The 25,748-nt window shown below is 37.8% G+C and overlaps 1 pseudogene; it reads left to right on the plus strand.

The window, feature by feature from the left end:
* The first annotated feature begins 4,575 nt into the window (after window positions 1-4,575).
* Window positions 4,576-11,876, plus strand: LOC119518536 (annotated as a pseudogene).
* Window positions 11,877-25,748: the final 13,872 nt, after the last annotated feature.

The following is a 25,748-nucleotide window of genomic DNA, read 5'->3' on the forward strand; positions in this document are numbered from 1 at the left end:
TCCAAAAAAAGGCATCAACAGTAGAATACCTTCATTGAGGAAGGTATCTGGAAAACCTGTTTTAGCTGGGAAGGCACATGGCTGGCATCTGCTTGCTGCTAGGTTGCATTTCAGCTCCTCTCTCAGCTCCTGTGTATTCTTCAAAGTGTCTCTCTTGGCTGCAGCTCTGAGTTCCTTCTGTTTGTCAACTTTTTATAGGACTCCAGTGATTCAATTAATACCCACCCTGAATGGGCAGGGACACATTTCTATGGAAACATTCATCAACAGGTCACATCCTAATCAAATATGTCACTCACAGTTGGGTGGGTCACATATCCATGGAAACAATCAGCAGTTTCCAACCTAATCAACACTAATACCTCTGCCCCCACAAGATTCCATTAAAGAATATGGCTTTTTCTGGGGGACATAATATACACAAACTGACACACATAGAGATGGCCCAAATTTAGATATAAACTCACTCCTGTTATTAAATCTCTGGGGAGAAATTAAAAGCCAAAGATGACATATCCTTGAAATTTAATATTCAAGGAAACCATGTTTGAAGTAAAACCTTTGTGAATTAAAAGTTCAAAGAAATTAAAACACCTGATTTATCTCTGCTCAGTCTTAGCCGGAAATGTCTTGGTACCTGGGTAGAACTGGGTGCTTTCTGGTGCAATAGCCTGAGATTTCTCCACTGTTGTAACTACAGAGCTTACCTAGTCTCTCATGTGCTGTACTGATCAGAAATCTAAACAGTTTAGATACTGGATCCATGCCCACTAAATCTGGAAAATTGGGTAATCCCTAGCCCTAAGAGAGTTATCCCTGAACCTGGTATTGATATTATCAAGGATCTTAGGAGATATTGTGTCTGAGAAAAGGAAAGTAGAAAAAGAAATTCTTAACCTCAGTCTAAATAAGATGACAGTCTGTTTATGACCATAGTCCTACATTGATGATCTTGACCTTCAAGGGCAAGGGTAAAAACTCAATTTTATCATAATCTCGGGGAAAATTTGCCTATGCATACTATCTTAGTGAGTGGCATGGGAGTTATTGCTGCCTTCTTATAAATACGGAAATTTTCCATGGTGGCAGCTCTGGGCATCAAGTCTTATTTGATTTGCTTTTCTTTTCCATCGAGTATTTTCAAATTTCCAGTTCTCCTCTGATCTCTTTACTTCTGGATGGCTTTGAGTAGCAACAGTTTCCACTAGCTCTTGAGAGCACCCTTGACCTCTGTGCTCCTGTAACTTGCTGCTGCCTCTTGCCCTGGAATTGCTTAGGTCTAAGAAAACCGCTTGTAGAGAAGGCTTTTATGTATGTCCCTAAGTGTTCCAGGTGGAGAATCTTCCCCTGCAAATGCCTGAACAGAAGCTACTGTTGATGTTTCTGAAGACTTTCCATAGGTGCTTTTCTGGGATTAACACTTCTACCATGTGTTTCTTCAAACACTTTCTCTAAGCCTTTCAAGGAGGTTCAGCTGAGTTTGCAATAAGTTCCACCTGCTTATTAAGTTAGTTCCTTCCCCTTTTAAGCTCATATAGAGCTGGTAGTATTTGCTGGATTTGAATGCAATCCTTTTTTACTTTCCTTTACCTTCCAGGCCAGATATATTTTTTTCAAACTATTTCTCTCTATTTTAAATTATGGCAGCTCCTATATAAAGAGACATTATATTGGTGATTTTACTAATGAACAGATGAAATGGGGGCCCTTATATGCTATCTTCTTAAGTTGAGGTAGAAAAACACTTATAAAATTATTGTAGTCCTAACTGCTAAGCCTGGAATATTATGCCTCTAAGAATCACATTTGCTTAGGAAGTTAAGAAGGAAATGGAGTAGTTTGAAAAATATACATTGGTCTTATTTCATATAAGGAACAATGCAAAAGTGAAAAAAAGAAAAAGGAAAAGAAGACAGATTTATTTGACTAGGCTGGAGCAATGATTCTCAATGGGATGGTAGAGGTAGAAAACTTACTCCACCAACGGAGTATTTGAAAATGAGTGGTTTGATTGTCACAGTGAATGATACTTCTCCTGACATTGAGTGAACAGGGTCAGGGATGCTAAGTGACGTGTAGGAGAGTCACCACCAAAAAGGAATTGTCTTGTTCTGATACCAGCTGCACCCTCCCAGAAAATCACTGAGCTATGGGGATACATTGATTTCTTAAAGAGGAAGGTTGAGATCAAAGCAATCAGGCTGGGCAGAGTTGAGGGGGAAAATGAAGTATTTGGACCAGGAAAGACAAATGGGTAAAGAATATATGCCCAAATGTAAATACTCTTAATGAAGGGATTACAAAAGAGAGAGATGTTTCTGTTGTTACTAGATCAGAAACTCTGAGGCCTGAAGAATTCCTGCTGAGAGAGAGAAAAGATATGAGAAAGCAGAGTGAAACTGCTCTCCCCATGGGCCAAGACCCCCAAAACAATTGAGAAGCAACCCTGTAAAGCTGTAGGTGGAAAATTCATAATGTAAGCAATTGGAAATCCACTATTTTAAAGATTGAGACTGTTATTCCAAATAGTTAGAAAAGAACTGGACATAATTTGAGAGGAGAAGCCCAGGAAGATTGGTATAAAATACTGAAAGAATTACAGGAAAAGTATCAATTACAGCCCTTGGTGGACATGGAGATAACTGCCTAAACTCTGGTGGAATATGCTTATTAATTAATTAATGGAATTAGACCTCTAGGGGAGGTCATAGCAAAGGGAGCCAGTCAGGACTATTAGAAATTGAGCCCTGGTCTGATTGGGGAATATAAATATTCTGAATATAAATATATATATATTCTGAATATTTATATTCTAGAATATAAATATTCTGGTGGAATATGCTTATTAATTAATTAATGGAATTAGACCTCTAGGGGAGGTCATAGCAAAGGGAGCCAGTCAGGACTATTAGAAATTGAGCCCTGGTCTGATTGGGGGAATATCAGCTGAGTGGGACTGTTCCATTCAGAGAAGAGAAAGTGGACAAGCTATTTGAACTCTGCCCTCATATTTAGTGTCTGAAATTTAAATCTAGAGCCATGGTCAGAGTTTATGTAAACAACAAATCCAGAACAAACTTGAAATCATATTGTGGGAGTAACTCTTAAGATATATTAGCTAAGCCACATGGATCCACCCCTGGCCTTGAATGAAGAACAAAATAAATGGAATTTGGGGCAGCTTATTTACACTGTCTGCCTAGGCCCGAGACAAAAATTTAAAGCTAGAAGCATGCATGCACCAAAACACATGTGAAATTTAGTGTTAGTTTATAATCCCTGTCTTAGTTTCTTGAGGCTGCTGTAACAAAGTACCACAGACTGTGTGGCTTAAAACAACAGGAATTTATCGTCTCAGAGTTCTGGCAGCTAGAAGTCTAAAATCAAGGTGCTGGCAGGGCCACACTCCTGAAACCTGTGAGGTTCTGGCAGTGGCTTGCTGGCAATCCATAGGATGACTCAATTGCCTCTGTCAAATGGCTGTCTTCTCTCTGTGCCCAATTCTCCCCTTCTTATAAGGAATAGTCATGGTGGATTAGCATCCACCCTACAGTTTGACCCCACCCTAACTGGTAACATCTTCAAAGGTCCTCTTTCTAAATAGGATTCCATTCATAAGACAAAGGGTTAGGGCTTGAACATATCTTCTTGGAGCACACAGTTCAATTCATAACAGTGCTGGGTGGCAAATCTGACTGAGAAACTCACAAAAACTAGAAAATGAAGTTCAAATCCCTATGTGCCAGTTTGGATGAATTATATCCTCCAAAATGCCATGTTCTTTAATGCAATCTTGTGGGGGTAGATGTATTACTGTTGATTAGGTTGGAATCTTTGGATTAGGCTGTTTCCATGGAGATGTGACCCCCTAACTGTAGGTAATAACTTTAATTAGATATTTCTGTGGAGGTGTGGCTCCACCTATTCAGTGTGGGTCTTAATTAAATCACTGGAGTCCTTTAAGAGCATACAGACAGAAAGCGTTTGCTGATGCAGCCAGGAGACACATTTTGAAGATGGCCATTGAAAGTAGACTTTTGCTACTCTAGAGTTTGCCTGGGAGAAACTAAGAGAATATCCCCAGATGCCTAGAGAGAAACATCCTGGGAGAAAGCCATTTTAAAACATAACCTGGGAGCAAAGAAAGAAGACACCAGCCATACGCCTTCCCAGACCACAGAGGTGTTCCAAACGCCATTGGCCATTCTTCTGTGAAGACACCCTATTGTTGACGACTTAGCCTGGACACTTTTATGGCTTAAGACTGTAACTTTGTAACCAAATAAACCCTCTTATAAAAGCCAATCCATTTCTGGCATTTTGTGTAATGGCAGCGTTAACAAACCAGAACACCCTAAGAGCCCCAAGGCTTGCATATGGAAAGATTCTGTCTTCTACAATTGAACTCTTTCCATAGTTTACTGAGGCTGTTGTGACCAACATCTGTCAACTGAGGCCCCACATATTAACATCCAAAGTGAGTGGTTCGAGGCCTTTTCTGCCTGCTCTGCACCCGCTTTGAGCTCCGGGCTCCTGCCACGCCAGCGCTGCCACCACTTCCCTCCAGCTTCCGTCATGATCATCTACCAGGACCTCATCAGCCATGAAGTGATGTTCTTTGACATTTAAAAGACCAGGAGATTGCAGTAGGGCTGTGCCTGGAGGTGGAGTGGAAGACAGTAAGTAAGACAGAGGGTAGCATTGATGACACTCTCACTAGAGGAAATGCCTCTGCCAAAGGCCCCGAGGATGAAGGTACAGAAAGCAGAGTCATCACTGGTGTTGATGTGTCATGAATCACCACTTGTAGGAAACCACCTTCACAAAAGAAGCCTACAGATCCCTCAACAGAGGACCTGGGGGTGTGCAGCCTGGAAGAGGGACCCACTCGCAAGTCTCAGGAGCCATACGCCAATACCAAGGACTTGTGGGTCAGAAGCAGAAACAAACTGTGGCAGGACTGAACTGAAGGATTAGACCATTGCAGCAACTTTAAAACTCCAGGAATACCAGGGAGATTTGATTGCTAGAGCCGCCCCCCCTCCCTGACCACCCAGACACATGCCCCATATACAGGGCGGGCAACACCAACTACACACACAAGCTTGGTAAACCAATTGGACCTCACAAGACTCACTCCCCCACTCACCACAAAGACAAAGTGGGGGAGAACTGGCTTGAGGGGAATAGGTGGCTCGTGGATGACACCTGCTGATTAGTTAAAGTGTACTCCACAAAGCTGTACATCTGACAAATTAGAGATAAGGATTTCAATTGGTCTACAAATCCTAAAAGAACCCTATAAAGTTAAGCAAATGACAAGAGGCCAAAAACAACAGAAAATTTTAAAGCATATGAAAAAACCAGACAATATGGATAACCCAAGTCCAAGCACCCAAATCAGAAGATCAGAGGAGACACAGTACCTGGAGCAATTAATCAAAGAACTAAAGATGAATGATGAGACCATGGCACAGGATATAAATGACATGAAGAAGAGCATGTCACAGGATATAAAGGACATCAAGAAGACCCTAGAAGAGCATAAAGAAGACATTGCAAGAGTAAATAAAAAAAAACAGATGATCTTATGGAAATTAAAGAAACTGTTAACCAAATTAAAAAGATTCTGGATACTCATAATACAAGACTAGAGGAAGTTGAACAACAAATCAGTGACCTGGAAGATGACAGAATGGAAAATGAAAGGACAAAAGAAAGAATGGGGAAAAAAATTGAAAAAATCGAAATGGACCTCAGGGATATGATAGATAATATAAAACATCCAAATATAAGGATCATTGGTGTTCCAGAAGGGGGAGAGAAGGGTAAAGGTCTAGGAAGAGTATTCAAAGAAATTGTTGGGGAAAACTTCCCAACACTTCTAAACACCATAAATACACAAATCATAAATGCCCAGCAAACTCCAAATAGAATGAATCCAAATAAACCCACTCTGAGACATATTCTGATCACACTGTCAAATACAGAAGAGAAGGAGCAAGTTCTGAAAGCAGCAAGAGAAAAGCAATTCACCACATACAAAGGAAACAACATAAGACTAAATAGTGACTACTCAGCAGCCACCATGGAGATGAGAAGGCAGTGGCATGACGTATTTAAAATTCTGAGAGAGAAAAATTTCCAATCAAGAATACTTTATCCATCAAAGCTCTCCTTCAAATTTGAGGGAGAGCTTAAATTTTTCACCGATAAACAAGTGCTGAGAGAATCTGCTAACAAGAGACCTGCCCTACTGGAGACACTAAAGGGAGCCCTACAGACAGAGAAACAAAGAAAGAAGAGAAAGACATGGAGAAAGGTTCAGTACTAAAGAGATCAAATATCTTTAATAATCCAGTACATTAAAGGATATTAATAGGGAGAGGGAAAAAATATATATGGCAAACAGAAACCAAAGGATAAGATGGCTGATTCAAGAAATGCCTTCACAGTTATAACGTTGACTGTAAATGGATTAAACTCCCCAATTGAAAGATACAGATTCGCAGAATGGATAAAAAAAAAAATGAACCATCAGTATGTTGCATACAAGAGACTCATCTTAGACACAGGGACACAAAAAAATTGAAAGTGAAAGGATGGAAAAAATACTTCATGCAAGCTACAGCCAACAGAAAGCAGGTGTAGCAATATTAATCTCAGATAAAATAGACTTTAAATGCAGGGATGTTATGAGAGACAAAGAAGGCCACTACATACTAATAAAAGGGGCAATTCAACAAGAAGAAATAACAATCATAAATGTTTATGCACCCAATCAAGGTGCCACAAAATACATGAGAGAAACACTGGCAAAACTAAAGGAAGCAATTGATATTCCCACAATAATTGTGGGAGACTTCAACACATCACTCTCTCCTATAGACAGATCAACCAGACAGAAGGCCAATAAGGAAACTGAAAACCTAAACAATCTGATAAATGAATTAGATTTAACAGACATATATAGAACATTACATCCCAAATTACCAGGATACACTTTCTTTTCTAGTGCTCATGGAACTTTCTCCAGAATAGATCATATGCTGGGACATAAAACAAGCCTCAAAAAATTTAAAAAGATTGAAATTATTCAAAGCACATTCTGTGACCACAATGGAATACAATTAGAAGTCAATAACCATCACAGACATAGAAAATTCACAAATACCTAGAGGTTAAACAACATGCTCCTAAACAATCAGTGGGTTAAAGAAGAAATAGCAAGAGAAATTGCTAAATATATAGAGATGAATGAAAATGAGAACACAACATACCAAAACCTATGGGATGCAGCAAAAGCGGTACTGAGAGGGAAATTTATAGTGCTAAATGCATATATTAAAAAGGAAGAAAGAGCCAAAATCAAAGAACTAATGGATCAACTGAAGAAGCTAGAAAATGAACAGCAAACCAATCCTAAACCAAGTAGAATAAAAGAAATAACAAGGATTAAAGCAGAAATAAATGACATAGAGAACAAAAAAACAATAGAGAGGATAAATAACACCAAAAGTTGGTTCTTTGAGACGTTCAGCAAGATTGACAAGCCCCTAGTTAGACTGACAGAATCAAAAAGAGAGAAGACCCAGATAAACAAAATAATGAATGAGAAAGGTGACATTACTGCAGATCCAAAAGAAATTAAAAAAAATTTAAGAGCATACTATGAACAACTGTATGGCAACAAACTGGATAATGTAGAGGAAACGGACAGTTTCCTGGAAACATATGAACAACCTAGACTGACCAGAGAAGAAACAGAAGACCTCAACCAACCAATCACAAACAAAGAGATCCAATCAGTCATCAAAAAACTTCCCACAAATAAATGCCCAGGGCCAGATGGCTTCACAGGGGAATTCTACCAAACTTTCCAAAAAGAACTGACAGCAATCTTACTTAAACTCTTTCAAAACATTGAAGAAAATGGAACACTACCTAACTCATTTTATGAAGCTAACATCAATCTAATACCAAAACCAGGCAAAGATGCTACAAAAAAGGAAAACTACCGGCCAATCTCCCTAATGAATATAGATGCAAAAATCCTCAACAAAATACTTGCAAATTGAATTCAAAGATACATTGAAAAAATCATACACCATGACCAAGTGGGGTTCATTCCAGGCATGCAAGGATGGTTCAATGTAAGAAAATCAATCAATGTATTACAACACTTCAACAAATCAAAAGGGAAAAACCAAATGATCATCTTAATAGATGCTGAAAAAGCATTCGAAAAAATCCAACATCCCTTTTTGATAAAAACACTTCAAAAGGTAGGAATTGAAGGAAACTTCCTCAATACGATAAACAGCATATATGAAAAACCCACAGCCAGCATAGTACTCAATGGTGAGAGACTGAAAGCCTTCCCTCTAAGATCAGGAACAAGATACGGATGCCCGCTATCACCACTGTTACTCAACATTATGCTGGAAGTGCTAGCCAGGGCAATCCGGCAAGACAAAGAAATAAAAGGCATCCAAATTGGAAAGGGAGAAGTAAAACTGTCGTTGTTTGCAGATGATATGAACTTATATCTGGAAAACCCTGAAAAATCGATGATACAGCTCCTAGAGCTAACAAACAAATTTAGCAAAGTAGCGGGATACAAGATTAATGCACATAAGTCAGTAATGTTTCTGTATGCTAGAAATGAACAAACTGAAGAGACACTCAAGAAAAAGATACCGTTTTCAATAGCAACTAAAAAAATCAAGTACCTAGGAATAAACTTAACGAAAGATGTAAAAGACCTATACAAAGAAAACTACATAACTCTACTAAAAGAAATAGAAGAGGACTTTAAAAGATGGAAAAATATTCCATGTTCATGGGTAGGAAGGCTAAATGTCATTAAGATGTCAATTCTACCCAAACTCATCTACACATTCAGTGCAATCCCAATCAAAATCAAAACAACCTACTTTGCAGACTTGGAAAAGCTAGTAATTAAATTTATTTGGAAAGGGAAGATGCCTCAAATTGCTAAAGACACTCTAAAAAAGAAAAACGAAGTGGGAGGACTTACACTCCCTGACTTTGAAGCTTATTATAAAGCCACAGTTGTCAATACAGCATGGTACTGGCACAAAGATAGACATATTGATCAATGGAATCGAATTGAGAATTTGGACCCCCAGATCTATGGCCAACTGATCTTTGATAAGGCTCCCAAAGTCACTGAACTGTGTCATAATGGTCTTTTCAACAAACGGGGCTGGGAGAGTTGGATATCCATATCCAAAAGAATGAAAGAGGACCCCTACCTCACACCCTACACAAAAATTAACTCAAAATGGATCAAAGATCTCAATATAAAAGAAAGTACCATAAAACTCCTAGAAGATAATGTAGGGAAACATCTTTAAGACCTTGTATTAGTCAGCCACTTCCTAGACTTTACACTCAAAGCACAAGCAACAAAAGAAAAAATAGATAAATGGGAACTCCTCAAGCTTAGAAGTTTCTGTACCTCAAAGGAATTTCTCAAAAAGGTAAAGAGGCAGCCAACTCAATGGGAAAAAATTTTTGGAAACTATGTATCTGACAAAAGACTGATATCTTGCATATATGAAGAAATCCTACAACTCAATGACAATAGTACAAACAGCCCAATTATAAAATGGGCAAAAGATATGAAAAGACAGTTCTCTGAAGAGGAAATACAAATGGCCGAGAAACACATGAAAAAATGTTCAGCTTCACTAGCTATTAGAGAGATGCAAATTAAGACCACAATGAGATTCCATCTCACACCAATTAGAATGGCTGCCTTTAAACAAACAGGAAACTACAAATGCTGGAGAGGATGTGGAGAAATAGGAACTCTTATTCATTGTTGGTGGGACTGTATAATGGTTCAGCCACTCTGGAAGTCAGTCTGGCAGTTCCTTAGGAAACTAGATATAGAGTTACCCTTCGATCCAGCAATTTGCACTTCTTGTTATATATCCATAAGATCGGAAAGCAGTGACAAGAACAGATACCTGCATGCCAGTGTTCATAGCAACATTATTCACAATTTGACAAGAGATGGAAACAACCCAAATGTCCTTCAACAGATGAGTGGATAAGTAAGATGTGGTATATACACATGATGGAATTCTACATGGCAGTAAGAAGGAACGATCTCGTGAAACATATGACAACATGGATGAACCTTGAAGACATGATGCTGAGCAAAATAAGCCAGGCACAAAGAGAGAAATATTATATACTACCACTAATGTGAACATTGAAAAATGTAAAACGAATGGTTTATAATGTAGAATGTAGGGGAACTAGAGATAGAGAGCAATTAAGGAAGGGGGAGTGATAATCCAATAAGAACAGATAAGCTTTCATGGGTAAATTTAACATTCTGGGAATGTCCAGGAATGACTATGGTCTGTTAATTTCTGATGGGTATAGTAGGAACAAGTTCACAGAAATGTTGCTATATTAGGTTACTTTCTTGGGGTAGAGTAGGAACATGTTGGAAGTAAAGTAGTTATCTTAGGTTAGTTGTCTTTTTCTTACTGCCTTGTTATGGTCTCTTTGAAATGTTCTTTTACTGTATGTTTTCTTAATTTTTTTTAATTTTTTTATTTTTTATACAGTTGATTTAAAAAAAAAAAGTTTTTTAAAAAAAAAGAGAAGGAAAAAAATATGCAGAGCCCCCTAGAGGAGCTGGTGGAGAATGCAGAGGTATCGGCCTGCCCCACCTAGATGGTTGCTAAAGTGCTCACAGACATAGCAGACTGGTGGTTTGGTGGGTTGAGCCCTCTACCACAGGACTTGCCCTTGGGAAGACTGTTAGTGCAAAGAAGAGGCTAGGCCTCCCTGTAATTGTGCCTAAGAGCCTCCTCCCGAATGCCTCTTTGTTGCTCAGATGTGGCCCTCTCTCTAGCTAAGCCAACTTGAAAGGTGAAATCACTGCCCTCCCCTCTATGTGAGATTATACACCCAGGGGAGTGAATCTCCCTGGCAACGTGGAATATGACTCCCGGGGAGGAATGTAGACCCAGCATCATGGGATGGAGAACATCTTCTTGACCAAAAGGGGGATGTGAAAGGAAATGAAATAAGCTTCAGTGGCAGAGAGATTCCAAAAGGAGCCAAGAGGTCACTCTGGTGGGCACTCTTATGCACAATATAAACAACCCTTTTTAGGTTCTAATGAATTAGGGTAGCTGGCAGTAGATACCTGAAACTATCAAACTACAACCCAGAACCCATGAATCTTGAAGATGATTGTATAAAAATGTAGCTTATGAGGGGTGACAATGGGATTGGGAAAGCCATATGGACCACACTCCCCTTTGTCTAGTTTATGGATGGATGAGTAGAAAAATGGGGGAAGGAAACAAACAAACAGACAAAGGCACCCGGTGTTCTTTTTCACTTTAATTGCTCTTTTTCACTTTAATTATTATTCTTGTTATTTTTGTGTGTGTTGTAATGAAGGTGTCAGGGATCAATTTTGGTGATGAATGTACAACTATGTAATGGTACTGTGAACAATCGAATGTCCAATTTGTTTTGTATGACTGTGTGGTACGTGAATATATCTCAATAAAATGAATATTAAAAAAAAAAAAGAGGAGAGAGAGAGAAAAAAAAGAAGCCTACAAGAATTATATCAAAGATTACATGAAGTCAATCAAAGGCAAACTTGAAGAACAGAGACCAGAAAGAGTAAAACCTTTGATGATGGGGCTGCAGAACAAATCAAGTACATCCTTGCTAATTTCAAAACCTACCAGTTCTATATTGGTGAAAACATGAATCCAGATGGTATGGTTACTTTCCTGGACTACCATGAGGAAGATGTGACCTCATATATGATTTTCTTTAAGGATGGTTTAGAAATGGAGAAGTGTTAAACTTGCAATTCCTTGGATCTACCACCTGTCAATATAACTGGCTGCTGCTTTTCATCCACACAATTTCAAGACTTAGACAGATGAATTGAAGCCACTTGAACTCTTCATTTATTTTGACCCTGATTTATTTGGAGCAGAGACATTATTTTAAGAAAAAGCTGTCATGTAGGTTGTCCAAAAATAAAAAATGCATTTAACCTCAAAACAAAACAAAACAAAAAAACAGCTGAGTGGTTCAAAGTTAGACTGCAGAAGTCTGCACAGTCAGAAGACCTGACTCTGGTGAGGTCCCCCGGGCCAGACCTTTGCCAAGGTTGCGAACATGGCATTTTGCTAAGTCCTGCCTGGCTTGTAAAGCTGGTGCCTGCTGTTCCTGTCTGTGTAATGGCCACTTACCTGTGTATGACACTATCATAAGTAGGAGTGGAACTGACAAGGTCAAAATCCCATGTGATCTGAAGTTTCAGGTCACTCACTCAGGCCATGGCAGATAAAAGCCAACCTCACATGGCACAAAGCGGGCACTGCCGATTGCTAAAATTAAAAATAAAAACAAAAACAAAAAAACTGGACCACAAAATCTTAAACCCCACCTTACCAGAAACCTAAATTTGGCCACATGTATTTCATCCCTCACATTTCATAATGTTCTAGTCGATATCTAGTTACATAAATGGCTGCAAGTATACAATTCCCTTCCCAGGTCACCAAGGTTATCCACGTTTTCCAATAAGGCTCTCGGGGTTTTCATCTCAGAAATTCCTTTAGATTTGAAGAGAGGTGAAAAATTGGAAGGTTTTGAAAATTGTACATAAGATCATCAAATTCTGAAATCACAATTATTATTGTACTCCAACATAAAAATTATAAATGATAAAAGTCACCTATTAGTTGTATAATTAGGAAATTTAAAAAATTATAAAAAGAAAGCCTATAATTCTATCATTTAGAGATAATAGTCGATAAGATTACATGATAGTTTCATCATTTATTTTCTATGGAGATATGTAGACACATTATGTATATATGTATACATGCGTATGTGTCTATACATAGGTATTTTACGAAATGGAATAATTGTTGAAAATAACTTGTATTGACTTTTTCTGATTAAAAATTTAATGTTTGCTGTGGAAAGCTGAAACATCATTTACATTATATCCCCAATTATTGGATATTTAGATTGGTTCTACTTTTTTTAAGTTTATTATAATATAAACTTATTTCTATTATAAGTAATTCTACCTATAAATATTTAACCTGGTTTTCTGCTCAAGTTGTCAATTATATTGTATTGAATAAGCCATCATTTATCCTTTGATTTGAAATGCCACCTTTATCATGTACTAAATTCATATTTGCATCTGGGATTTTTATTAGATTAGTGTTGCCATAAATTCATAGTCACTGACTTCAGCCAGGTCCTTATTATTCATTTTTATATCTTCATGCTTGGCTTCCACTTCTGTTCCCCTCCAGTATTAGATGATACCATTATCAGCTACAGCTCAACACCCTCCTTCTGAGCCTTTGTGCCACTCCCTTAACTCCTTTCTTCATCAGTGAAATTAAGGCCACCATTGTGATTTTCCTCACCATCTTCCTTCCATCCACACACACTCACCCATATACACTCTTATCCTTACTTCATTCCTCTTGCTTCAGGTGATGATGTCTTCTTTCTGTTGAGATTAATTGCCTGATTTTGCCCTTTATTTAAACCTTTCCTATCTTCTCTGAGTTTTTGCTTCTTCAATTATTCCCTCTTTTCAGCACATTCATCTTCTGCCCTTCCACTGAAGTCTGCTCTCCATTCTGAAAACATGCTCATGTTTCTCAACCTATTAAAGTTTCCCTTGAGCCTGAAGCCCTGTTAGTCATAATTATAACTCTATCCTCTTATCCAAATCATTTAGTCACTGTCTCCACTTCCTCAGATACCATGTATTTTTACCCACTAAGCCCCAGACATTCTCCAAAATTCTTCCCACGAAGGTCACCAATGCCACATTATTGTCAGACCAGTTGACATGTTTTGGTGTTTATCCTCTTCCCTGGTGCATTTTACATTGTTCTTCATGGTTTCCTATCTCTTACATTCTACTTGCATTGTTCTTTTTGCCCTTATTATAAACTATAACGTTATCCGACCAATACATCCCTCTCAAACATTCTCCTTTCTTGGCTTTTAGGAAATCTCACTTCCTCCCACTTTTCTCCCTCTTTTCTTTCTTTCTTTTGTTTTCAGGCTCCTCCTTCTTTAAACAATCTCAAAAATTTTGGAGTTCTCTGGGGCTTGGTCTTGGGCTCCCTTCTCTTCACTCTACTCTCTTTGGATGAGATATTTTACAGATCATCTACATGGTGATGTTTCCCAATTTTAATCTCCAATCTACCCCTCTCTTGAACCTCCAGACTGTGTATTTGACTGTTTTCTTGAAATCTCCATTTGGATGTCTTTAAGGCATCCCAAAGTTAAATATCCAAAAGTAAACTCTTATTTTCTTTCCACAAACTGTTTGCACTTCAGTTTTTTATCTTAATAAATGGCAACAGTATTTCCTCAGAGAGGGCTTCACAGATTATCTGTGATAGACTGAATTACTAATAAGTCCCAGTTCTTCAGTAGTACCTCTATATCCTTGTCATGGTCTCATGGGGATCAGAGTATACTTCTTTGCCCTTTGATTTTAGGCATGGCCAGTTGACTTGGTTTGGCCCATGCAATGTTAGCAGGTGTGAGTGACATTAGCACAGGCTTAGGACCTACTTAAGAGGTTGGGTTTGCTGTTTTGTGCCTTTGGCAGTGTTGTAGCAGAAGCCCATGTTCTGGATTGTCACTAAATCTTTAGCCTGAGCCCCAGAATTAATGTATGGAAAAGACTCAAATAGGACCTGCAGCCTGGAACTGAGATCAGTCAAACCACAAAAGACATGCAGAGCCAGGAATGAGAAAAATATTGATTACTGTAAGTCACTGCGATTTTTTTCTTTTTCCAATATTTGTTAGAAAAATTTCAAACATATCACAACAAGGAAAGATAATGACCAATCATTTGCCTACTGTCTAGATTCCAACATGGACTTTATACTATACTTGCTCTACCACACATTTATCTATCTATCCATGCCTCTCTCTATTAATCAATTTTATTTTTTTGCTAAATTCCCAAATAAATTGAAGACATCAGTATATAACCCACTATGTACTTGAGTATGCATGTCATTAACCAGACACCTAGATTTTAAGTATGTTTGTTATGCAGCATAATTATGAAGATGGGTAAATGATTTATCACCCCATTCAAGTGGATCCTGGATCTCTTCTGTCTTTCTTCTGGATTCCTAAAAAGTACTATATTATACAACCAGTGTGTTTTTGTTTTCTTCTTAATTGACTCCTGATGTCTTTGATAAGCAATTCATTGAAAAACTGGAGCACTCCCTGGAAGTTTTCACAAAGCAATTTTTGTATTCATAGACAATTTATGGTAGCTATTTATACTGTAGATACCAGTCAAAGATAAATTCAAATTTATAGTCCTTAATCTATTTGCATGTGCTCTTTTTTGGCTAATGTTACTTACTATGTTAGATATCTTCACTTCCATCATCAGCATTAACTGCTAGTTTACAGTTTTCACAAATAATTGGCATTTTGGTCCTTTTACATGTGTCCTTGTCTGTACAAGGACAATTAAAAAAAATCAAAACTGAGCTGAGATGTAGATTTTGGGTCATTGGTTCAGTTTTCTTTTTACTTAAGTAATCCAGGTTTTCCCATGAGCCTGGTAGAAGAATCATAAATGACTGTGTGATCTGGATAATTGGAATTGTCCTTAAATTTTAGTAACAGAGAATGTTAAATACTTTACATTATAATTAATTGTTTTGTCACTTTATCTACACTTTAAGCTAATTGAGCTCTGAGAACATGTTTAAATAATCTTTGTATCCCCAGAAACTACCAGTGAGCTTGGTACATATTAGGTGACTAATAAATAATTTTTGGATAAATGAATTCATGGATGAGCCAGAGTTTTTATTCCAAGATAGCTAGTATTTCAAGGTGAATCTAATTTGTCCATATAAAGATCAATTTTATTGTGTGCAATAAAGTTTGGAAAAGACCGATAGCTTTTTTTTAAAAGCAGAAATTTTTAGAAAACACGAATTATTTAGGTTCAATTTGGCTGCATGTGACAGACACCTGATTGTAAGTTTATAAACAAGTCAGAGGTTTATTTTTCTCATGTAGGAAACATGAATGTGGAGACAGCCATCCAGACTGGAATGATAGTTCCAGGATCTCACCAAATGTTCTGGATTGAATACTGTCTCCCACAGAAACACGCTCAAGTCCTAACACCTGGTCCTGTGGATGTGAATTCATTTGTAAATGAGATCCTTGAAGATCCTGTTAGTAAAGGTGAGACTAAACAGAATCAGGGTGGGCCTTAATCCATTATAACTGCAGTCTTTATAAGCAGAGGAAATTTGGACCCAGTGTCAATGGGTGAATGGAGACAGATGGCCATGTGATAGAGGTAGAGACTGAGTTATGGATTGTGGCAAGCCATCACCAGAACATTACAGACTTCAGAGAAAGCAGGTTCCTACCAGAACCTTTCTTTTGGACTTCTGGATTCCCAAACCATGAGACAATAAATTCTTGTTGTTTAAACCAACAAATCTGTAGTAGTTGTTTAGTAGCCCTGGCAAACTAAGACCCTGGGGTCAGGCTTCTTCCCACACTCCCCTCTGCCGTCTTTGAGGTAATATGGGGCTTTCTTCCTCACCCTCATGTGGTGGCTGCTGTAATTCTAGGCATCATGTTTAAGTTTGAGGCAGGAAGAATGGGGAAGAATCAAAGGTAAAAGGTGGATGACAACACAATCTTTCCCTTAATTTCAAGGAAGAATTTTTTCTGAGATGTCCACCCAGTTAACTTGTGCTTTTCTCTCACTGAAAGAAACTAGGTCTTGGGGTCATCTCTACCTATAATGAAATGTAGAGTAATAAGTTTTTGTTTTTGTTTTTTTAACTGACACATTGTTGTCCCAAGCAAAATCAAGAATTGTTAGTAAGAAAAAGAAGAGAGAAGAGATATTGGCCTGGCAATCAGCAGTGTCTGAAACTAATGTACGCTGTGAGCTTCCAAGAGGGGAATATGGTCATAAGCAGTGTTTTCATGATGTATTTTTTCACAGTTCTTTGCTCAGTTCCTTCTTGCTGGCTGAAAGATTCAGTAGTCAGACTGTCCATAAGGGCAGGACACACTGTGGGAGAGAATGCCTTTACAAAGAGTTCCTTTCAGAGGGCCTTACAGACATTCTGGCAAGAATATAATTGCCATCATGACCTGAAGGTTGCCCTCACAAACTTTAATCTTCTCGGCATACAATTCTGTCCTCCCTTAGACAGCCAAATATCAGAGAAGTTAGCTTTCTTCACACTGCATTTCTGAAGAACTTTGACCTTATGTTCTCCTGGGAAAGTCTATCTTGGCTGATATAGATACTGATATATTAAGGGATTATCATCAGCAGAGACAACTGAGGACCAATTTAAAAGACAAAACAAAACAAATGAAAAACTCACTAGAGGTAATACCTGATTTCTTTAGTTTTTCTTTAATTCTCAAACTAAATGAAGTAAAACTAGAGAAAGAGTATACCAAAATGATTCTTATCTACCTGTGGTTGATTGATTATAGTAATGGCCTTAATTTTTCATTTCTCCCATTAAAAGACCCTGAGTTTTAATTTTGTCTTGGCAAATATAACATGATGGTGGTGGGAGGTGGGGTGAAGGGAGCTAGAGGAGTGAGTGTGTGTCAGTTCCCAGCTTAGGTCTTAAGAGGTCCCGTGTGTTTCTTCTTGCTCTCTCTTCCTGCTCCTCTTTGCCATGAGAATAAGCCTGGGTTAACCTGCGGAGAACAGTCATGTGGAACAGAGCCAAGATGGCTCAGACATGTTCGGGAGTCCAGCCACGGGCAGCTGTCTAATTGACCCACAGCTGGCATAGACAAATAAGTAAGTCTCGTAACCCAGCTCAGATCAGCAGAACTGCTAAGCTGATGCAAAGACTTGTTAGCAAAAATAAGTGTTCATTGCTATATGCCACTGCAGTTTTGTGGGTTTTTTTTCTGTTTGTTTGTTTGTTTGTTTTGTTTTGTTTTGTTTTAGTTGTTGTAATACAACATTATTGTGGCAATAGGTAGATAACCTTGCTGAGAAGGGATGCTGAACAAATTGTGAATAAATAAAGTGGAATGCCTGGCATATGCTACTTATCTGCAAGTACCTGCTACTGTGTCTCCTCCCTGAACTTCTTGCCCTGTTGCAAATTTCATCCTAATTTATGTATGAATTTCCTGAATACCGCTTTTGCTCTTTCTTTTGTGTTGTTATATTTACTACATCTATTGAATGTTATGTGCAATATTATCTTTTTAAAAAATAATTTTAATTTTCAGAAATTTTAAAAATAAAGATCAACAAATCATACAATAAATACTCCTCAGCCACCATGGAGAATCGACAGTTTTTAACATTTTGTTACATTTGCTTCAGGCCTTTTAATTTTATAAAAGCATGCTACTACTTGTAAAGGTGTTACCCACTGATATCCCAACTCCCCAGGCTCATTCCCCTCTTCAATTTCCAGAGGTGACAACTTGATGGATTTCATGTGTATCCTGGCAAAGCTTTAAAAAAATACTGTAATGTATGTCCATTAGTATATAAATAAGATAGACTGTTGTGTGCATTTTAAAACTTTACATATATAAACTTTTTTTTTTGCTTACCATTTTTTTCACTGAAATAAGGAACTGAAAGAAGGAACCTGCATATTTATACACATAACTTCTACCTAGCTAATCATTTTTACTGCTGAACTTTTGCATAACATTCCTACTTGAGGATATTTCTGATTTTTTTAATGCATTCTCTATTTACAGACATTTGGAGGGTAGGTAATAAGTTTTCATGTCACAAGCAATGCTGTGATGAGCATCCTTGTGCTGGCCTGTATGGGCATATGTCTTCAAGTATGCTAGGTTACAGAGTATGGCAGGTAGAATTCTAAAATGCTTCTCAAGATTCCAATCCCCTGATGTACACAGTCTAATAACCGCCTCCTCTTGAGCATGTGTAAGACTGTGAATATGATGGAATTCACACTTGTGATTAGTTACATTATATGACAAAGATGGAATAATTTTGCAGGTATAATTAAGGTCCAAAACCTGTTAAGTTTGAGTTATCTGAAGGGAGATTATCCTTGGTGGATCTGACTTGATCAGGTGAGCCTATAAAAATGGTTGGCTCCTTCCTGAAAAAAAACACTTTTGAATTTGAAGCTTGAGGGAGAGTCTCTTGACAGCCTTGCATAAGCAAATGACCATGTTGTGAACTGCATATGGAGAGAGCCATGTGGCAAGGACCTGGGGGTGGCCTCTAGGAACTGAGAGTAATCTCTGGCCAACAACCAGCAGGAGAACAGGACCTCAGTCATGCAACCACAAGGAACTGAATGCTGTCAACAAGCAGTGATCTTGGAAGAGGACCCTGAATCTCAGATCAAGATCGCAACATAGCCAACACCTTGGTTTCAGCCTGGCGAGAGCCTGAGCAGAGGACTGAGCTAACTCATACCCAGACTTCTGATCTGTAGAAACTTGAGATAATAAGTTTGCATTGTTTTAAGGTGCTAAATTTGTGGGAGTTCGTTACACAACAAAAGAAAACTAATACATAGTGCATGTACTTTTTAAATTTTATAACTTTTACAAACAATCAAAGTGATTTAAGGAGTGTTTATTCCAAACAAAAGAAAATGAGAGAAATGAAAGCTCCTGTTTTCTCACATTATTCCCAACTGTTATTGTCTGACTTAAAAATATCTTTTTGCTCATCTCATAGATGAAATCATCTGTCCCTTGTTTAAATTTTAAATTTTCTAATTAATATTTAGAAATGTTGTATTCATATTGTTGTTAAGTCCAAAACTATGAAGAATCTCAGATGTTATCCTATTGGTGAGCCAAGAAGTTAGCCCACCCCAGTTTCATTCCTTTATATTTATACATACACACACATACATATTCATACATATATATGTATATGTACCCACATATGACTGCCTATCTATCCATCTATCTATATCATCTATCTCTATCTATCTGTCTATATATCTGTGTATCTGTCTTTCTATTATCTATTAAACACCAGATCTGTGGGTCAGAGAGCAAACCATTTACTCACAAAGATAGCACTGCTTATCCATGCCCCAGTTCCCCACAAGACAACATAATGAGGCCTAGATGTTTACCTGCATGTGCAGTGGGATTTATAACACAGGAGAAGAACTCTGCAATTACAAGAATCAAAGCTTCTATTGGGCAGTTGGCACGTCTGCTACTCCTCCCCTCTGGAGAGAGACACAGAACGTTATTATATAATGTGAACAAATACTTTCAGAGGAGCGAAGTGGCTACACTAGATTGTAAGCAAATATCTCTGGGTGAGAGGAGAAGGGCATGTCTGCGTTTTATCACCATCAGAATATAGACATATGGATCCAGAAGATACATCTCTAAAACATCTCTGGAGCAATTTACTTTCTCTAACTTTCCAGACATGTTTGCCATTCAAACATAAAACCTGACCTGTGCAGAAATATGAAATTATTCATGGTCCATTGTCTACCAAAATTATTTAAGCCAAATAGTGAAATGTCACCATAAGAAGGTCTGTGTGTGTGTGTGTGTGTGTGTGTGTGTATAAAACCACACACTACTTTTTTTTTCCCTTTCCCCATTGCTACTCTTAAGAAGTAAATTCTTTCACCTCTTTTAGTTGTTTCTTCTGATACTTACCTTCATATCTTTAAATAACGTACATATTCTGCATGTCTTGAAATAATAATTTGGTCATTTGTTTAGTGACTTATTATAGTGGATGACAATAATTAACTCCCTTGCACGCACACACCTCTTCCCCACATCTCTCTCCTTCTGGATAGAGTGGCATCATAATTTAGTGTGAATATATATTAGTAATTATTTCTGTACCTACTGTTCACCGGTGAGCCAAATAGTGTGCCATGATCATACTTTTGAATTTTTTGGAGATGACTATTTCCTCAATTTTTCCTTTTCCTTATTTTTCTAAATAGTTATCAATTTTTAAACAGTGTTATTAAGGTATAACTGATAGACAATGTATACATAAAGTGCATAATTTGATAACTTAGACATGTGTACAGACCATGAAAGTATCACTACAAAGAAGATAATGAATGCATCTATCACTGACTATAGACTGTTTGAATTCCTTTGTAATCCCTTCTTCCTTTCCATCCCTGCTTCTCCCATTTCCAGGTAACTACTAATCTACTTTCTATCACTACAGATCTGATTTAACTTTTTAGAATGTATTTAAATACAGTATACACTCCTTTTTGTCTAGCTTTTTTCATTGAGCATAATAAAATTCTGTGACTCCTTCATGTTGTGTGTGTTAATAGTTAATGCATTTTATTGTGGATTAATTTTCCATTGTAAGGATATACCACAATTTGTTTTTTCACAATTTGTTTTTATTTGGCTATTCCAAATAAAGCTGCTGTGATCATTCATATACAAGTCTTTGTGTGGGCACGTGGACTTATTTAACTTAGGGAATTATCTAAGAGTGGAATTGCTGGGTCCTATGGTAGGCATATGTTTAAATTTTTAAGAAACTGCCAAAGTATTTTCCTAAGTGTTTGTGTCATTTTAGAAATGACAAAAATTACAAATATTTTCTTTCATTTTGTGGCTTGTCTTTTCACTTTCTTTAGAGTGTTTTTCAAAGAGAAGTTCTTTTTTTTAAATTGAATTTTATTGAGATTGTTCACATACCATACAATTATCCAAAGATCCAAAGTGCACACTCTGTTGCCCACAGTACCATCATACAGCCATGCATCCATCACCACAATTAATTTTTTTTTCAATTTTTAGAACATTTTCATTACTCCAGAAAAAAATAAAGACAAAAAAAGGAAACTCCAATCCTCCCATACCCCTAACCACCCCCCCCTTCCATTATTGACTTATAGTATTGGTATAGTACATTTGTGACTGTTGATGGAAAGAATGTTAAAATACTGCTAATTGTAGTATATAGTTTGCAATAGGTATATTTTTCCCTATATGCCCCTCTATTATTAGCTTCTAGTTATAGTACATTTGTTGTAGTTTGTGAAAGAGATTTCTAATATTTGTGCAGTTAATCACAGACATTGCTCACCGTAAGATTCATTGTTTTATGCATTCTTATCTTTTAACCTCCAACTTTCCTTCTGGTGACATACGTGACTCTTAAGTTTCCCCTTTCCACCACACTCACACATCATTTAGCACTGTTCTTCTCACAACATGCTATTGTCACCTCTGTTCATTTCCAAACATTTAAGTTTGACCTAGCTGAACATTCTGCTCATAATGAGCAACTGCTCCCCATTCTTCAGCCTCCTTCTATATGCTGGTAACTTACATTTCATGTCTATGAGTTTACATATTATAATTAGTTCATATCAGTGAGACCCTGCAATATTTGTCCTTATGTGTCTTATTTCACTCAATATAGGGCCCTCAAGGTTTCTTCATCAACCCATCTTTTTTTAAGATGGTTTTGTACACACACTATACATTCTGTCCTAAGTAAACAATTGATGGTTCCCTGTATAATCATGTATTTATGTATTCAGCACCATTGCCACTATCTATATAAGGACATCTCCATTTCTTCCACAAAGAAGGAGGAAGAGTCAAAGAAGGTAGAGAGACAAAAGAAAAAGAAAAAAGAAAGAGAAAAAAAGACATGACAGCTAGGAAGCAACAAAAGGAAATAATTAATTTAAAGTAGAATAAAGAGTCAGACAACATCACCAATGCCAAGGGTCCCATACCCCTCCCTTGTGTCCGCCTCCTATATGCATTTAGCTTTGGTATATTGCCTTTGTTACATTAAAGGAAGCATAATACAAAATTTCTGTTAACTATAGTCTCTAGTTTGCATTAATTACATTTTTCTCCAATACCACCCTATTTTTAGCACCTTGCAAGGTTGACATTCATTTGTTCTCCCTCATGTAAAGATATATTTGCACATTTTATCACAATTGTTGAGCACTCTAGGTTTCACTGAGTTATACAGTCCCAGTCTTTATCTTTCCTCTTTCCTTCTGGTGTCACATATGCTCCTAACCTTCCTTTTTTCAGCCATACTCACAGTCATCTTGGTTCAGTGTACTTACATTGCTGTGCTACCATCATACAAATTGTGTTCCAAACCTCTTCTGTCTTTTCCTATCAGTTTGTAGTGCTCCCTTTAGTATTTCCTGTAGCACAGGTATCTTGTTCACAAACTCTGTCATTGTCTGTCAGAGAATATTTTAAGCTCTCCTTCATATTTGAAGGATAGTTTTGCTGGATATAGGATTCTTGGTTGGCAGTTTTTCTCTTTCAGTATCTTACATATATCACTCCACTTCCTTCTTGCCTCCATGGTTTTTACTGAGAAATCTGGACGTAGTCTTATCAAGCTTCCTTTGTATATGATGCATCACTTTTCTCTTGCTGCTTTCAGGATTATCTCTTTGTCTTTGACATTTGATAATCTGATATTAAGTGTCTTGTCATAGGCCTATTCAGATCTACTCTGTTTGGGGTATGCTGTGCTTCTTGGATCTGTAATTTTATGTCTTTCATAAGACATGGGAAATTTTTCATTGATTATTTCCTTTCTTACTGCTTCTGCTCTTTTTCCCTTCTCTTCTCCTTCTGGGACACCAATGACACGTACATCCATGCTCTTCATGTTGTCATTCAGTTCCCAGAGATGTTTCTCATATTTTTCTGTTCTTTTCCCTATCTGTTCTTTTGTGTGTAGGCTTTCAGATGCCTTGTTCTCCAGTTCCTGTGTGTTTTCTTCTGCCTCTTGTGATCTGCTGTTGTATGTTTCTATTGTGTCTTTCTTCTCTTGTGTTGTGCCTTTCATTTCCGTAGAATCTGCCAGTTGTTTTTTTGAACTTTCAATTCTACCTTATGATTGCCTAGTGTTTTCATTATACACTTCATCTCTTTTGCCGTATCTTCCCTAAACTTTTTGAAGTGATTTAGTATTAGTTGTTTAAATTCCTGTACCTCAGCTGAAGTGTAAGTTTGTTCCTTTGACTGGGCCATAACTTTGTATTTTTAGTGTAGGTTGTAGTTTTCTGTTGTCTACACGTCTGGTTTCCTTGGTTACCCCAATCGGTTTTCACAGACTGGAACAGACTCAGGTCTCAAAAGGGGGCAATATTTAATATCAGGTTTCCCTGAGGGTGTGTCTTAGAAGGTTGACACACCCTGTGAGGCCTCAAGCTGCTGTGCTTTTCCTAACCTGGCCAGCAGGTGGTGCCTGTCAGCCTGTTGCTCCTGACTCCTGTAAGAAGGTGTGACCTCCTTAGTTTCTGTTTTGGATGTTTTCCCCCAGGCTCTGGGGTCTGGTTCTAAATGGAGGGCTGGTAGTAGAGCAGGGCACCAGCTCCTTCCTCTTATGGAAGATACACGTACCCCCCAGGGAGTTATCATCTGTATTTAAATAGTTTTTTTTTCTCTTTTTGTCTCTCTGACTCTGTTACCTCCACTCTTGTTTGGGTCAGAGTGCTGAAGACTGAAAATGGCTAAGGATCTCTCTTCTGAGCTGCTCAGGTTGAGAGACAGAAAAAAGGACAGAAAGCCCCCTTTCAGGGCCAGTCCACACACACCCCCCCATTTCACCCATTGGCCAGAGATAGCACCTGGTCTTCTGGACTCCCCTCTCAGGACAGATGAATCTTGTGGCTCTTTAAGGTCAGTAGTCACTAAAAGTCTCTTTGTCTTGTTGGGGATCTGTAGCTTGTATTGAGCAGTCCACATTTGTTAATTAAAACCCCAGTTGGAGCTGGACTGAGATGTATTCACTTGTTCAGAGAGTGCTGCTTTCTGCTACAGCAAGGTTTTGCAATTTGAGCTGCCACGGTGTGGGGGGGGGGGGCTCCCAGTGTGCTTCTGCAGTTTTTACTTACAGATTTTATGCTGCAATCTCAGGCATTCCTCCCAATCCAGGTTGGTGTACAATGTGTGGACAGTCATGGTTATCCCCCAGCAGTTATTCCAGATTATTTACTAGCTGTTCCTGGTTGTTTATTAGTTGTTCCAGGGGGACTAACTAATTTCCACTCCTCTCTATGCTACCATCTTCCTCTCTCCCTCAAAGAGAAGTCCTTAATGTTGATAATATCTAATGTATTAGTTTTTACTTTTATGGATCATAGTTTTGTTATTTTATCTAAGATTTCTTTGTCAAAGCAAGGTGACAAAGGTTTTCTTCTAGAAGTTCTACAGCTTTTGGCTTACCATTTTGAGTTACTTTTGAATACGATGCAAAGTATAGCTAGAAGTACACTTTTTTTTGCATATGGTTATCTAATTGCTCCAACACCATTTATTGAAAAGGCTGTTGATCTCCAGTGAACTCACTTTCAACTTTGTTTAAAATCAATTGTTCATTTTTCTATGGGTCTATTTCTTGACTTTCTGTTCTTTCTCCATTGATCTATTAGTCCATCCATCTTTGCTGCCACTACCACAGTACTTTGATTACTGTACCTTTATAGTAAGTTGAAGTCAGGTATTAACCTGTCCCTTAGCTGTCTCTTATCCTCTCTGGAATTCTCTTATCCAGGTGTTGATTTCTTCCATTGGCTGACCTTGGTCTCAAAGTTGGGACAGTTGCAGCTTACAATTTTAGAAGATTCTGGTATCAGAATAATAGATCACAGGATCAGTGGTCC

This window comes from Choloepus didactylus, chromosome 2 (genome assembly GCF_015220235.1).
Source record: "Choloepus didactylus isolate mChoDid1 chromosome 2, mChoDid1.pri, whole genome shotgun sequence".
NCBI lineage: Eukaryota > Metazoa > Chordata > Mammalia > Pilosa > Megalonychidae > Choloepus > Choloepus didactylus.